The sequence below is a fragment of the Chlamydotis macqueenii genome, chromosome 2 (assembly GCF_036417535.1).
Source record: "Chlamydotis macqueenii isolate bChlMac1 chromosome 2, bChlMac1.mat, whole genome shotgun sequence".
Taxonomy (NCBI): Eukaryota; Metazoa; Chordata; class Aves; order Otidiformes; family Otididae; genus Chlamydotis; species Chlamydotis macqueenii.
The window spans coordinates 9,657,335-9,672,817 of NC_141557.1; the positions used below are offsets into that span (position 1 = coordinate 9,657,335).

At 37.3% G+C, this 15,483-nt stretch overlaps 1 protein-coding gene across 1 annotated transcript in view; it reads right to left on the reverse strand.

Moving 5' to 3' along the window:
- The window catches only part of PTPRN2 (protein tyrosine phosphatase receptor type N2), a 668,183-nt gene that overhangs the window by 351,172 nt on the left and 301,528 nt on the right, over positions 1–15,483 (reverse strand). The gene's annotated exons all lie outside the window — the stretch shown is intronic.

Sequence of the window (15,483 nt, forward strand, 5' to 3'; positions counted from 1 at the left end):
ACTTCCAAAATCCATTGTGTTCTGAGTTCCCAGCAATGGTATAACAATTGGAAAAGGCTTAACAGTCTCCTATAAAAGTCCAATCATGAAATCCAGAAGAAAAAAGATTTTTTTTTTCCTCAGTTAAAGTCTATGTTTCAGATGGATTTACTGCTCTTCAAACCTAGAGTTAAAGCTTTATCTCTCTCTTTCTCTTTTTCTTTTTTTTTCCTTTCTATTTATCTACACGCTCTGGATTACATGTAAAGTAAAAAAGAATTAGAGGAGTATTTTCATCAGTGCTGCATATCTGGACTCTTTGCTGGTGACAGTTCAATAGTTTGTCTGGCTAAGTTGATCAAAGTTAAAGATGACCGAGCAAAAGAATGGTCCTTTTTAACTGCTATTCCTATGAGGTTCCTGTCAGCTCCAACTGCAACCACTGAAATGCTGCAACTTTATCTTATTAGGTTTAGGTGTAGGATTAGGCCCTCAAATCCTGACCTGCATTTCCATGGTACATACCAGTCTGCCCAAAACCATTACTTTTTGAAGGTTTGCATTCTTTCTCCATGCATGGTAAGAATTTCACACTGACCATACACCTATATTAAGTATTTCTGTTCAAGAAGCAAAATGAGAGGGACGGTTAAATATGTGTGAAATCACTGCACACTTGAGGTCCTAGCTGGGGTTTAGGAGCATAGCTGAACACCCTGAGCTCCTTTGAAAAACACCCTGTTTACCTCTTTTTTTATATATATATACACACACATACTTTCTGTAGCACAAAGAATAGCACAATAAGGGAGAAAAGTAATTTTAGCTTAGCCTGATAAAAACAGGAATGTAACACCATTAAAAGGCAGTCAACATTACAAAACAAATGGTACTTTAAAAAAATCTTAATTGTTTTAATAATTGTTTTAATATATTTATTTGGTGGGGGTTTTTTTCTTATTTTCTTATATTTTGCTTTATCAGTTCAAAATTCATTATAGGAATCCATTCATAGGGTATTGCTGGATGAAGTGATATTGATAGCTCCCACAAGAAAAACGGGAGGTTTAACAGGCATTGTATTTTTGCATGTGAAATTTCCAGCAAAATTTTGCAGCCTTATCAAGTACAATATGTATATTTTTAAAATTTTCTTTTATTTTCTTTCTATGAGTAATATTATTTCAATGTAAATTAAAAGTATTAGTGTTATGCTTCTCTGTGTATATGTATATACACACATATTTAACATACACATATAATGTATATGCGTGTATATGTAATACCACACATACATACATGTGCACATAAATATTTCATTTCTACCAAAATATCAGTTTTCCCGTATTTCTCCAATTTCACATTGTATGCTTACTCCTAAGCAACTATTTAGCCAATTTTGTAAACTATGATAAATGAAATTATTCTGTATTACTGATTCACTTAAGCTCAGCACAAAACTACAGTGAAAACTATTTTCCACAACTTCTAATTACAAAGCATTAGCTACCTGAGTCTTCTCCAGCTGAGCAGATTAGCATAGATCTTCTCTGCTGACAGCTTTGACCTTCACTCCAGCAAACACTTGTCAAAATGCCAAAAGTAATTACCTGGCTGTTTAGGAAGGAGTAATGGGGTGTAGCTACCTACCTTTCCTTGTTACTGATCTAAAATGTCTATAAAACTTTGCCAAGAGGCACCCTCTGGATTTTGGCATACTCATTTTTTTCTCATCTGTCTTTTTTTTTTTTAACAAACTATCAAATATTAGCTATATGATCTCCTGCCAGACAATCCCATCAAAATTCTGGGGGACAGGCTAAATAACCCACTAGACAGATCTTTCAACCAAAAAGATTTTATGATCGCTGTCATCTTGATTTTGTTGCACTGATGAAATCATGAAAAAATATAAAAAAGCAGCAGAAGCAGCACAGGAACAAATAATCACAAATAGACAACCATACTCTCTATCCTCTGAATTGTCTTAAAAAATCATTATATCTTTTTTTTTCTCTTTTCGTGAAAAGCCTTTTTCTTATTTATATTTCAGATTTACAATTAAGAAAATAGAGGCACAGAGAATTTACAGGTACTTCTTCAAAATCCATGGCTAGATTATATCTAGCATGTCTTTTGACTTCAACCAACACAAAGCCATGCAATTTCTATTAATCCAGAATGTTCAAATTTAGAGAAAATATTTTCTAAAGAGAAGAAAGACATTCAACATGTTTTCCTGAAGACTAGATAATACTAGAAAGATTAAGTAGTTGCAGATTATTACAACAGCCATTAATCTCTAATTCCTGCATACAATTTTTGTCAGACGATGGAAAACATCACCTACAAATAGGAACAAGATCAAAGGGTCTATAAATCTGCCTCCTTCCTATCTTACACGTCAGAATGGATATCCGGAGTTCAGGAAAGCTCAGGGAAAACAAAAACCTTATTTGACCACAGATAGTCCAGAAAACAAACAATTCATGAAAATCAAATCACTTGCCTCGTAGTCACAATATTCCCTAATTGTGCAGGCTGTCAAATAGCAGCAGCAGCTGCTGAAGTTGCCTTCAATCCATAGGAGAAAGTGCTCAAAATGAAGCCAACGTTAAGGTACAGGACTGAACACTGCTGACAAATGTGCTTTTGTGAGTACTGCCAACAAACTTATCTTCAAAAACTCTCCCAAAGCTCTCAAATAATTCCTTGTCCCACGGTCAAGAGCTCAGATACCCTCCTCCATCAGCTTTCAGCAGTAGAAGGTCATGGAAGTGGCTGTTCTCAAGATGGATGATACGTGAATCCTCTGGACCTCCTAACTAAGCCTTTTCTGCCAGAAACCTTCCACCTGCCCTTTCATCTCAGGTCGTGTTTGTGCCTCCCTCCTAAGATGTCATCCCATAAACTGTGTTGTAACAAAAGAACAGATTCCTACCAGGTTCTGGTCAGCCACCCTTCTGCACTATTATCAAAACACCGTGCTTCTGGAGAAGTGCCTTTTCATGTTATTACTTTTCTCCAGCGAAAAGGGATGATAGACTGATTCTAAGATGATTCTGTGTGCAACTGATTTTGTATTTTTTCTTGTGCTTTAAATAACAACTGTTTTTCATAGAGCCTTGAAGTAGCGCCAGTCTCCCTCACAATTTTTTATTATTTGGCTGATACGAAAGCTATCACTGACAATCACAAGATTTCTAATCATCCAGTTTCATATATTAAAAATAGGATACTGAGTTACATCAGATAAGGAACATTTTTCTGTTTGTACCAAATAAAATATAACATTATCCCCTGTTCCACACGGTGCCTAGTGTTTATTTGCACACATAGTTTAAAATGGTTAGGTTTATCTTATACCACAGTTTGAAAAGTCATAATCATAGAATCATAGAATGGTTAGAGTTGGAAGGGACCTTCAAAGGTCATCTAGTCCAACCCCCCTGCAAGAAGCAGGGACATCTCCAACTAGATCAGGTTGCTCAGAGCCTCATCCAGCCTGGCCTTGAACGTTTCCAGGGATGGGGCATCCACCACCTCTCTGGGCAACCTGGGCCAGTGTTCTACAACTCGCATTGTAAAAAAGTTTTTCCTAATATACAATCTAAATCTACCTCCCTCTATTTTAAAACCATTACCCCTTGTCCTATCACAACAGGCCCTACTGAACAGCCTCTCCCCATCTTTCTTGTAGGCCCCCTTGAGGTACTGGAAGACCGCTATCAGGTCTCCCCGGAGCCTCCTCTTCTCCAGGCTGAACAGCCCCAACTCTCTCAGCCTGTCCTCAAGGAAAAGGTGCTCCAGCCCTCTTATCATCTTCATGGCCCTCCTCTGGACCTTATCCAACTGGTCCATGTCTTTCTTATGTTGGGGGCTCCAGAACTGGACACAGTACTCCAGGTGGGGTTTCACCGGGGTAGAGTAGACGGGGAGAATCACCTCCCTCGACCTGCTGGTCAGGCTCCTCTTGATGCAGCCCAGGATGCAGTTGGCCTTCTGGGCCGCAAGGGCGCATTGCTGGCTCATGTTGAACTTCTCATCCACCAGCACTCCCAAGTCCTTCTCCTCAGGGCTGCTCTCAATCCATTCCCCGCCCAGCCTGTATTTGTGCCTGGGATTGCCATGACCCAGGTGCAGGACCTTGCACTTGGCCTGGTTGAACTTCATGAGGTTGGCATAGGCCCACTTCTCCAGCCTGTCAAGGTCCCTCTGGATGGCATCTCTCCCTTCTAGAGTGTCGACGGCACCACACAACTTGGTGTCATTGGCGAACTTGCTGAGGGTGCACTCTATCCCACTGTCCATGTCGCCAACAAAGATGTTGAACAGGGCCGGGCCCAACACGGACCCCTGAGGGACGCCACTCGTGACCAGTCTCCACTTGGACATCAAGCTGTTGACCACCACTCTGTGAGTTCGGCCATCCAGCCAACTCCTTATCCACCGAGTGGTCTGTCCATCAAACCCATGTCTCTCCAGTTTAGAGAGAAGGATGTCATGCGGGACAGTGTCAAAAGCTTTGCACAAGTCCAGGTAGATGATATCCGTTGCTCGTCCCTTGTCCACCAATGCTGTCACCCCGTCATAGAAGGCCACCAAATTGGTCAGGCACGATCTGCCCTTGGTGAAGCCATGCTGGCTGTCACCAACCACCTCCTTGCTCTCCATGTGCCTTAGCATGGTTTCCAGGAGAATCTGCTCCATGACCTTGCCAGGCACAGAGGTGAGGCTGACCGGCCTGTAGTTACCCGGGTCCTCCTTGTTCCCCTTTTTAAAAATGAGGGTTATGTTCCCTCTCTTCCAGTCATTGGGGATGTCACCAGACCACCACAATTCTCAAATACAATGGCCAGCAGCTTGGCAACTTCATCTGCCAGTTCCCTGAGGACCCACGGATGGATCTCATCAGGTCCCATGGATTTGTGCACCTTCAAGTTCCTCAGATGTTCCCAAACCTGCTCTTGGAGTACAGTGGGCCGTTCTTCATCCTTGCAGTCCCTGCTTGTGCCTTCCACAGCTTGGGTGGCGAGACAAGAGTCCTTGTCGGTGAAGACTGAGGCAAAAAAGTCATTGAGTACCTCAGCCTTCTCCATGTCCCAGGTAACCAGGACACCGGTTTCCTTCCGGAGGGGGCCTACATTCTCCTTGGACTTTCTTTTGTCCCCTACATACCTATAGAAGCTTTTCTTGTTGCTTTTTATATCCCTGGCCAGATTCAATTCTGTCAGGGCTCTAGCCTTCCTCACCTGATCCCTGGCCACTCGCACAGCTTCTCTGTAGTCCTCCCAGGCTACCTGTCTCCGCTTCCACCTTCTATAGGCTTTCCTCTTCACTTTCAGTTGGTCCAGGAGCTCCTTGCTCATCCACGCAGGCCTCCTGGCCTTTTTGCCTGACTTGTTCTTCATCAGGATGCACCTCTGCTGAGCTTGGAGGAGGTGCTCCTTGAATGTGGACCAACTTTCCTGGGCCCCTCTTCCCTCCAGGGCCACCTCCCATGGCACTTGGCCCATCAGGTCCCTGAAGAGGCCAAAGTCTGCCTTCTTGAAGTCTAGGGCAGAGAGCTTGCCGTGTAGTTTCCTTGCTGCCCCATGGATCTTGAACTCCACTGTGTCGTGGTTGCTGCAGCCAAGGCTGTCCTTCAGTTTCACATCCCCCACCAGTCCCTCCTTGTTGGTGAGCACAAGGTTGAGCATGGCACCCTTCCTTGTTGGCTCCTCTGTTGCCTGCAGGAGGAAGCTGTCATGCACGCATTCCAGGAACCTCCTGGACTGCCTGTGCCCTGCCATGTTGTCTCTCCAACATCTGTCTAACAGGTGGAAAAAAAATGTACTGACTATTGTTTTCCAGGTAAAGGTAGGTTACAATACTATCTGACCTAAATTAGGGTTTCTTCAATTCCCCTGTTTATGCTTGCTTAGAAGGCTACAGATTCACCAAGAAATATTAGATCAGCCTACCTATTCTTTACATTAGAGCTGCCTTTTATGTACCTGCCTTACCAGATTTCTTCTAACTGTAGCATTCCTAAATAATTTGTTTTAGTACGCATCAGATTTGCTCTAAACAGAAACAGCCTCTTAAGTGTATTGCACAAAAATATATGAAACTCGATTAAGGGACTATAACATTTAAAGATGTCTGGAACTGTAAGTATTATTGTTGTATATGACATATTGCATATCTATTTCCATTTTCCTGGAAGATGTGTTACTTATTATAAAAATGCTAAATATAAGCAATTCTGCTAAATGATATGATGAAATACAGCATTAAGAGGTTGTCTTGAGTTTGGGGACTTCTGCTTGCTTTGCTTTAAATTAGAATATTTAAGAATAGGGACTTTTTGATACGATGTTCACAGTGGGACCCCATAGTACTGCTGCTATGCAAAAAAAATACCACCATTTTGTTTCAGTCACACATTCTCACTTCTATGGACTTTAGTGCAGCTATTTGTTGATTTACATCAGCTGAAAATAGTCCTTTAAAAATGTACAGATCAGTTTGAAATATCTATGTAAGGAAATAAATAGTAAGTTTAATATGGAAAAAGACTTTTAACTTCCATTTTAAAAATTTATTGGGAGATTTCTTGGACTTGAGAGAAAACCACTTTGCACTTCAGCTACCTGGCAGTTTCGTCATGCATTACCAATTGTAAGGTGTTAACAAGCTCACTGCAGGAATTTAGTTGTTTAATGATATTACACATGAAAACATTTATCAAACTTGAAATCCTTGTAAATGTACTCAATCTTAAATTGGATTTGAATTCAGAAAGAGCTCTAACTAAGTTACCAAAGGACACTGTGAATGAAGGAGGCTTAATTAGAAGAAATCAGGATTTGCATCAAAAAATTTAAAGAGATCTAGCAACAGAAAAAAATATTTTTGAATATGTTACCAAGCAAGGACCACAGGAAGATCCAGAAAGCTTTCCACTGTACTCAGTTCTACAATCCTGACTTCAACCAGTCTCCCGGGACTTATCTGCAGTATTTATGTACGGCAATTCTATCATCAACAATATCTATACATTTCTTTGTACTAATGATGGCTTCCTCTCACCTACCTTTAGCCAGCTATGATAAGTGCCAGTTCATACAATCTCACTTTTTTCTTTGAACGTAGAGGCAACCTAGACAGCTAGCTCTGAATAAATGCCTAACATTCTAACCTCACTGTTGCAATCCATTTAGTTACATTGCCAGAGGGCTCTTTAAAAAAGTCAACTTTAAAATCACTATTAACCTTTAAACCATGACATAAATTACTTTAATAGAGGACTTATTTTTACCTGTCTTCAAAGGCCTGCCTAAAGATCTCAGAAAAAGCAACTAACAGAAACACATGAGTAGTTCCAAATCAACCTTTGCAGCCATACATTTTTCTAAGCTGTAATTCTGGCCTTCCCATTGAACCTTTGATAGAACTGTCTGGTTCAGGTATGAAATATTATATTCTAAAATACTCATACATATACTACACCAATGGTGTGTTTCTCTTTATTTTTGTTTAATACCAATCCAATGTTTTTCTATGAATTTTTAATAAAACGCATCAAAATGTAACAACATGAACCATCATTGCTTTAATTAAAGAACATTGGCTACATAATGCTACTTAGGTCTTGTTTTTCTCCCCAGTTCTTTAAAATAAGTAGTTTTAGAGTTCCCAGTAGTTAAGAAGCTTGATTTAGGGGTTTATGCTGGAATAGATTACATCACTTTACAAGGTGAATAGAAGGAAGTTCTGAAGTTTTCTGTTACAAAGGAAAGTGGTTCTAAAGCAAAAAGATTTATTTCTAAAATTAGATATCTCACAGTTATTCCCAGAGGAGAGAGGTGTTGTATGTTAAAAAAGTGCATCCTTACTAATCACAGCAATGCATATCATCATTAGAAGGAAATCACTGGAGAAGAGACATAACCAAAGATACTTGCTGTTCTTCAGGACTGACACACATTTACTGAATGGTAGCACCCATCACAACTGCTAAAACTTATTCCATTTTTCAACAGAAGAACAAGATGGGAAGGAAATGTCCGCTCAAAAATTCATTAATCATTGTACAGACATTTGGCAGTGCAGGAGACAGTTCAGATTCTGAATGATACTTCAAAAATATAATGACATCCATTATTCAGCAATGGAAGGATTTGAGGAAAAATACTTCAGATCGATTTGACGATACAGTAGGTGAAAGGTAATTGATCCACTAGAGAGGTCAAGAGGTGAAAAAGGACAGTGTGAACTAAGGAGGCTTGAGTAGAAGAAATCAGGATTTGCACCAAAAGACTTAAAGAGAGCTAGCAACAGAAAAAGAGCTGTCAAACTTTTACATTTCATATTATAGACCAAAGAATTGTAATCCTCCTTAAACCAGGGCAACGGCAAGTGAAATCACATGGACCTCACAGCCTCCTGGCTACGTTGTTCAAAGTTTCTGACACAGAAGCTGTCAGTTCACTTCAAAAATGAACTTCAAATTATTCATAGACACGGTCTTTGTTACCATCTCAGAGAGCAAGACATCTAATTGCATGGTCTACAAAAATCTAGATAGAGGGAAGGAATTCAGCTATAGACTTTCATCTTGTTCTGTTCACCACAGTTGAATTACGAATCTGACAATGACTAGCCAATGAATACTTTAAAAAAAATCACTATTGCTGCCGGTTGTGGAGTAGAAAAAGGAAACCAAGACAGTATGCCAGCATTGACGTGTTTGTGACTGAAGCAACAGAGTTCATCTTTCTGAGACTTCTCACAAGACATACAAATCGTACCCTAAAAATCCACAAGACAACCAAGGCTAGTTATAGCCATTTAAAAAGAACAAGGGCTTCTTAGAAAAGAGGAAGATTTTTTTTATCTAGAAATTGAAGTTTCCTGTTTTAGATGATATAGAATTCATATCTCCTGCACCGACATTTACCACAAAAAAATATGGATGTTGGCACTACCAAAACAACACAAGTTTCATTATGTTTGCAACAGATGCAGTACAAAGAATAATAAATTCCTAAATTACACTTAGTTTAGTGAAATATATTGTGTAAAGAACTTCTAACAATTAACCAACAATGGTCTAAAAAGTATCAAAGGCCAGACAATGTTTAATCACAAGCTGAAATAACCAGAGAGAAAAATCCACAGTATTCTGAACGCACTACATCAAATGATGTTTCCCAAATTTTATTCAAATTCATCACAGCAAGACCATGATGTTTTTAAGGCATAAGTCAGTAATATCTATTCTAAAAATGTTTTTAACTAAATACATGGATAGCTAAATGAAACTTTGCATGATCTTACTCCTGTTCTTTTTTTCCTTCTCCTAGTCTCCCTTCTCCACATTTACACATTCTTTACAATACACATTACATGTAGCTTTATTATATGAAGTTCCAAAGTTTTATTATATGAAGATAAATCTGAAGACAGTTCTCTTTCTTTTGTTCCCCTTAGAACCTTCCAGAAAACTTTTCTTGCTAAGAATGGATAATAATGTAGAGTTATCATGTTTCTGTCAACAATGCTGGTATGGTCAATACTTATTGGCTAGAGAGCACAGTGAGCCTCTGCACTGTTCCTAGAAATGAAAGCTTCATACCAGATCCTCGTCAACTGACTCCCTAATGTTGAGTAAATTGTCTTTCCACTCCACCTTGTTTTGTCAAATTTCAGACTATGAAATTAAGAGGTGTGCAAGCTTTACAGAGGTATTCCATAAATTTGCTTTTTATTATACTTCTATTATGAAGTGAACTGGAAAGATAACCCCCTTTGACCAACAAAAGGAGGACTACATTTCATGACTAGGATAAATACAAGAGAATAGTCATAGAAATAATCTGTAATAATTTAGACTTACATCCGAATTGCTAAAAGTTGAAATGTATTTTTCAATTATACTAAAGGCTAATGCAAACAATTGCTGCTAACGGCTAAAAAAATGCATCTAAGCATCACGGCTTTAACTGATCATTTGTACTTTCATAGTTAAGTCCTTTAAAATATACTTATAATGTATATTTGTACTACTGAATTCATAAGGAAATCAAATTGTGTTTATGTCAGAGTCTCAGTCTTTTTTTTTTAACAAGGCCCAGATTGGATGTGTGACAAAACTGCAATTTTGCCAAATGTACTTCAGAAATAGGAGTAAAACCCAGATTTCTTCAGTGACTGTGTAAGGTAGGTTCCTCATCAGTATTTTCAAGTTGAAGAAGAACATGGAATCTGTTGGGTTTTTTTAAATGCAGATGGGTTGTTTCACTCTCTGACATGGCTTTGCATTTTTAATTTCTTGGTCATCAGAAAATTCTATATTTCAATCCTGCTAACTATCCAATGTCATTCAAAGTTTGTATGGTGTGATGAGAACTAAAAGCCTCTGAAATAAGACCAGTGATTTAGATACTTAGGCCTGCATACTTAAAAGAGTAAGTTTTGGCATCTGTAAATACAGGTCAGATCTGTATTGGAGTCAGAATAAGGCATAAACAGCACCTTCACCAAGTGAATCCAGGGTCATTAATATGAGCAGCCATTTAGTCATCCTAATTAAGATTAAAAATGTGACATCTTGGACCACTCCAAACCAATAAGACATCATCAGCTTAAATCACTAGACAGGGTAAGTTAACTCTAAGGGTTTTGAAGTACCCTTTTCATCTCCAAAGGACTGCTTAATGCTAAAAGTTAAGGATCATGTTTTGCCTGTTCAGAGCTGCCAATTTTAGCAAAACTATTCAGTTTCAATGTCAAAAAGTTCTATTGCAATATTTGTTGCCATGGATATTTCACCACAGCTGGGCCATGACCAAAATTTGTAGGTGTCAAATCTCAAAATCTGTAAATTTACAAATTTAATTATTTGTAGCTGATTAAAACTTCTAAGGAATTCAATATGTATTTTTAAACTATATTCCAATACTTTCGAGGCAGTATCTTTATTTAAATTAGCTTGTTATGCAGCTAAATTTTAATGATAATATAGTATTTTTGCATTTGTGTTCTTTTTTTTTCAGAGGAATTAATTTTGCAATGCATTTTTTTTTTAAGAATTAGAAAGCTGGCAGAGGAATAACGTTTAGACAAGAAGGTTATATGATTCAATATCCCTCTTGATAAGTCATGATTAATTAAGTCATGCATGTTGTGAAAATGTAGGCTTCACCAGCAGGACAAAAGAAAAGTGAAAAAAAAACCAACAAACAAACAAACAAAACAAAAAATGAAAATAAACCAAATCAACAGCTTAGTTAAAAGTTAGGGAAATTAAAAAAAAAATTGAAAAAAATTCTTTATATTCTAATATATATATTTTTAAACATTAAATCAAGATTTCTGACTTTTCATAATGATGTACATCACAACATATCTTAGGCACAAGCACGTGCACACAAGACCTATTAATTCCCTAATATCTGGTTATGCGCTGCCTTTTGCTGTGCTATCCGTCCCGTATCACTAATATGCCTGCACTATGCATACATCTCTTTACCCTTCAGTCTCCATTTTTTATAACATCTAAAATGTTGCATTTTAATACAATACAAAAAAAAAATGTAAGCATCTAACTACTAAAAGGTTGCAGCTACACATAAGCAAATGTTTTTATTTCATTCCAGCAATGCTGAGTGTCTGTGCACAAGACTTCTCTCCTACATCTCTTTTTCATGTGTGCAGTATATTATCATTACAGCCATCTGAAGCTAAAATTCTGTGCTTGGAAACTTCAGAAGATTCATCTTTTCTAATTATTACTGTTACTATGCATGTCTTTGCGGGATTCTGGAGTACATATAGAGCAAATTCATTGCTCATTACTATACTGACTATATCAAAATTTTATATAAATAGAGTCATCTACTGATAATTGTTCTCTGATAGATTTCTCCTAACCTTTAAACTGAAGAGAAATGAAACCCACATTCATTTGTCTAAATGATGTCATCTGCCAAGTGTAATTACTTCTAGAGGAGGTAATCTATGTCTGGAGAAAGTTTATTTCTTCAAAATGTTGAGATGAAATTACATTGAGTCTGACTTATTAAACAGAAATAGGGCAGAGAACAGCTAATTGATGCAAAATATCTTCTACATTATGAACGTCAAAATATGCGACGCTGGCAAAATACTGGCTGTCCTTCTGCAGGGTAGTCTAAGAGCAAATCAAGGTATTGTTAATGTGAGAAAGCAAGCTATTCACAATTTTAAATTACTCTGTTGTCAGCTTTCCCATATAATTATGTAGCCCTAGAAACTGAAAAAAAAAAAAAAAAAGTAATCAAACCATTTACACAGAATTGGAACTGTGGATTACTGGAAAAAAAAAGTTTTATTGGCAAGAATGTGGCTGAAATATTTTAGAGTGCTTTATCTCTCCTCAAGCCAGGTCTTGTGTACACCAAGAAGAATGGATCTCAAACTCCAAGAAAACATAGGAAACCGTTTTTATTATCATACTTCCATATCTCTACTTTTTAGTAGATATTCTAAGTCATTCATCTGTTTGCATAATTGCTGAACAGTCCTATGCCTGCTCTAACCCACACATTTGTCAAACTCCCCAGAGGAGGATGGAAAACTTTAAACATAGTTCCCTATATTTAAACCCAAATAATGCAAGGAAAATGTGCAGTTTAACAATTTCGGTTACAAAATATATACTACATGACTAACGAGATCAAACTGCTGTGGATATCAGTGGGGTGCGCACATACGTAACATCTGCACTAATAGATTGCTTTTTGCAAATCTGGACAATTTACATTCTCATAATTACTATGGCATCTGATTACCTCAATTTCTAAATTCTTTTAATTTCTGAAGATGTGATGGACAGTGAAATTCTTCTGTCAGTTTGGTCTGTTTGTTTTCTGTAGACAGGATCTGCTTTCAGAGTTCCTGGATGGATGTCAAGTTACCTAACAGCAGTACAGCATGGAGTAATGCATTTACCTGTGCCTACCCTGGGAGTATGCATTGATTTATTGTGCTTTGGTTTCCTTCGGTAAATTAAGTTTCTGGAATGCATTTGTTCAAGACAGCGTTGACTTTTAAAAATTCTAAATACAACTAAAGCCTGAAAAAACTTCTTATGTAAGTATATACTGCTGTTGATCTTTTAACTGAATTTATTTTTGGCTTTAGAGATCTGCAAGTAAGAAATATGCTTAAAATAAGTGAACTGATTACTGAGTACATTGACAAGCTACTGCAGCCTTATTTAAGGGTTAGAAAAGAAAAATGAGATACTTTTAAAATATTTGACGGCTGGACAGAATTGGAGGTGTTTGTTTTTTTTTAAAGGCAAACACAAGGTTTAGTTATAAGTTTAATATGGTCATGGTGACATACTGAGAAGAGCTGAAAGGAGCTGATGTAAGACTTTTACAAGCTTTTTTTCTGCAGTCATCAAAACCTGAAAATTTTAAGGTACTAAACAAACAGAATTTAGGAATTGCCTGGGATAGGAATATATAGAGTACATAAAATTACAATATAGAAGATTAATTTAAGTTGATGAATCTGTACAGCTTCCTCTGGGGTGACATTTTTTTTTGTCCCCAGAACCTTCCGACTTTGTCAGCAATAATTAAGTTAAGGAACCTGAAAACAAGTACTTTGGTGCCAATGGTAAGAAAAAACCTAATATTACTTCTTGCATTTTGCTGAAATAAACTAGTCACAACATTTATACATTTCAGAATAGCTTGGTAGAAACAGGCCAACCTCACGAACCTCCTGAACTTGACAAGGATTCTATGGACTTGCTAAATTTCAGTGGATGTCTATTCCATGTTGCTGGTTCCTTGCTTATATGCAAATTTTTGAACACATTATCCACAACAGGCAAAGCTACAAACTGCATTCTGATTTACTGTGAACCTGTCTTCTGCCAGTTCCATCTTCTCTTGCATTGTAACAGCCACGGCACAATGCTGTCCACATTCACTGTGGCACTCTGGACTTGACAGACTTTTCTCATACCATACTCGTATTTTTCCAAAATAAAGATTCCTGCCTTATTTCACTACTTGTTATATGGAAGATATTCTGTACTTACAGCCACGCCTTCTACCTTTCTCTGAATCTTTGTGTTTCAACCAGAGTTTCTAACACCTCTGAGGTATGAGAAGCAGAACTGTATGTCGTAAATAGGGGCAAGGGATAGATTTATGCAGAAACAAGTGACATTGTTCTAATTTCTGTTCCTTTCCGAATTATTCTTAAAAACACTTTTCTTGTTCAACTGATAATGGAAACTGAATTGTTATTTTCCTCAAATTACATATTACTACACTAAGCTCTTACTCCAGAGCAGTAGTGGTCTATTTAGATCTATAACTTCATATGTAAAGCTATTTTTTTCTTCATATGCATTTTTGTAAACTAATTTACAATGAATTTCATCTGCCATTCTGAGTCCACTTACTCCACCTGGTAAGGTTTTTATACATTTCTAAGATCAACTTTCACCTTTAATGCTGTGAATAATTGTGTATTATTAGCAAGATTTATCATCACACTGCTCACCTTCTTTTCCAACTCATTTGTGTGTTGAATGATACAGTCCCAGCAGAGATCTTTCTATTTTTCTATCTCTAGCCTTCTAGAAAACTAATCATTTATTTGTAATCTCTGTTTCTTTCCTCTTAACCAATTGCTGATCCACTATTTTAATGTTCCACACTCCACATTCTAAGAAACTATTTGTTTCCTTAGAAACTTCTAGTGAAAGACCTTGTTAAAAGCCCTCAGCAATCCAGGCAGGATCTACCAGCTGCATCATATCTATTGATCCTTTCAGACAGATTCAACAGGTTTACAAGGCAAGGCATTGCTATAAAAAAGCCATATTATTTTTTCCCATGTAAATCATACACATTGAGGTATCCCTTAGTTTAATAATTACTTCATTATAATTCCTTAGTTTTGACAGTAACATCTATGGCTTTTTGGCATGTTAAACTCCTTTAAGAAAAATGGTATCTACTCTCTAATCACCAGTTAACAAGACGGTTCTCCAATGGGTCCTGCAAAGGAAAGTTCTGGCATGGGAACTCCCCCAATTCTTTCTATAACTAAACTGATCCATGGTGAAGCAAAAGGAGAAGTTAATGAAAAATTTAGGGTTCCTAGTATTTATTTAAACAGACTTTTTTTTTTTCTTTTTGTTTTCAAGAAACATTGTAACTTGTTTACTCACAATTTTTAAAACCTATCAATTGGGTAATCTGAAAGCAAAACAGTTATCAGTTCAATTACTCTGCAGAAATTATTTCTTGCAGTCAACAACTCTATAATACAGTTAGTAGCCAAGTTGACAAGAAGCAAACAGAAGTCCTTAGAACGGTGGTACTTATTCAGCAGCAGTTTAGCTCCAGAAATACAACGTTTACTCCTAAGATTAACTTGTCATTGAAACTGCCTAAACAGCACACCGACAAAGGCATATTTTTACCATCTTTTGATCCAGAAATT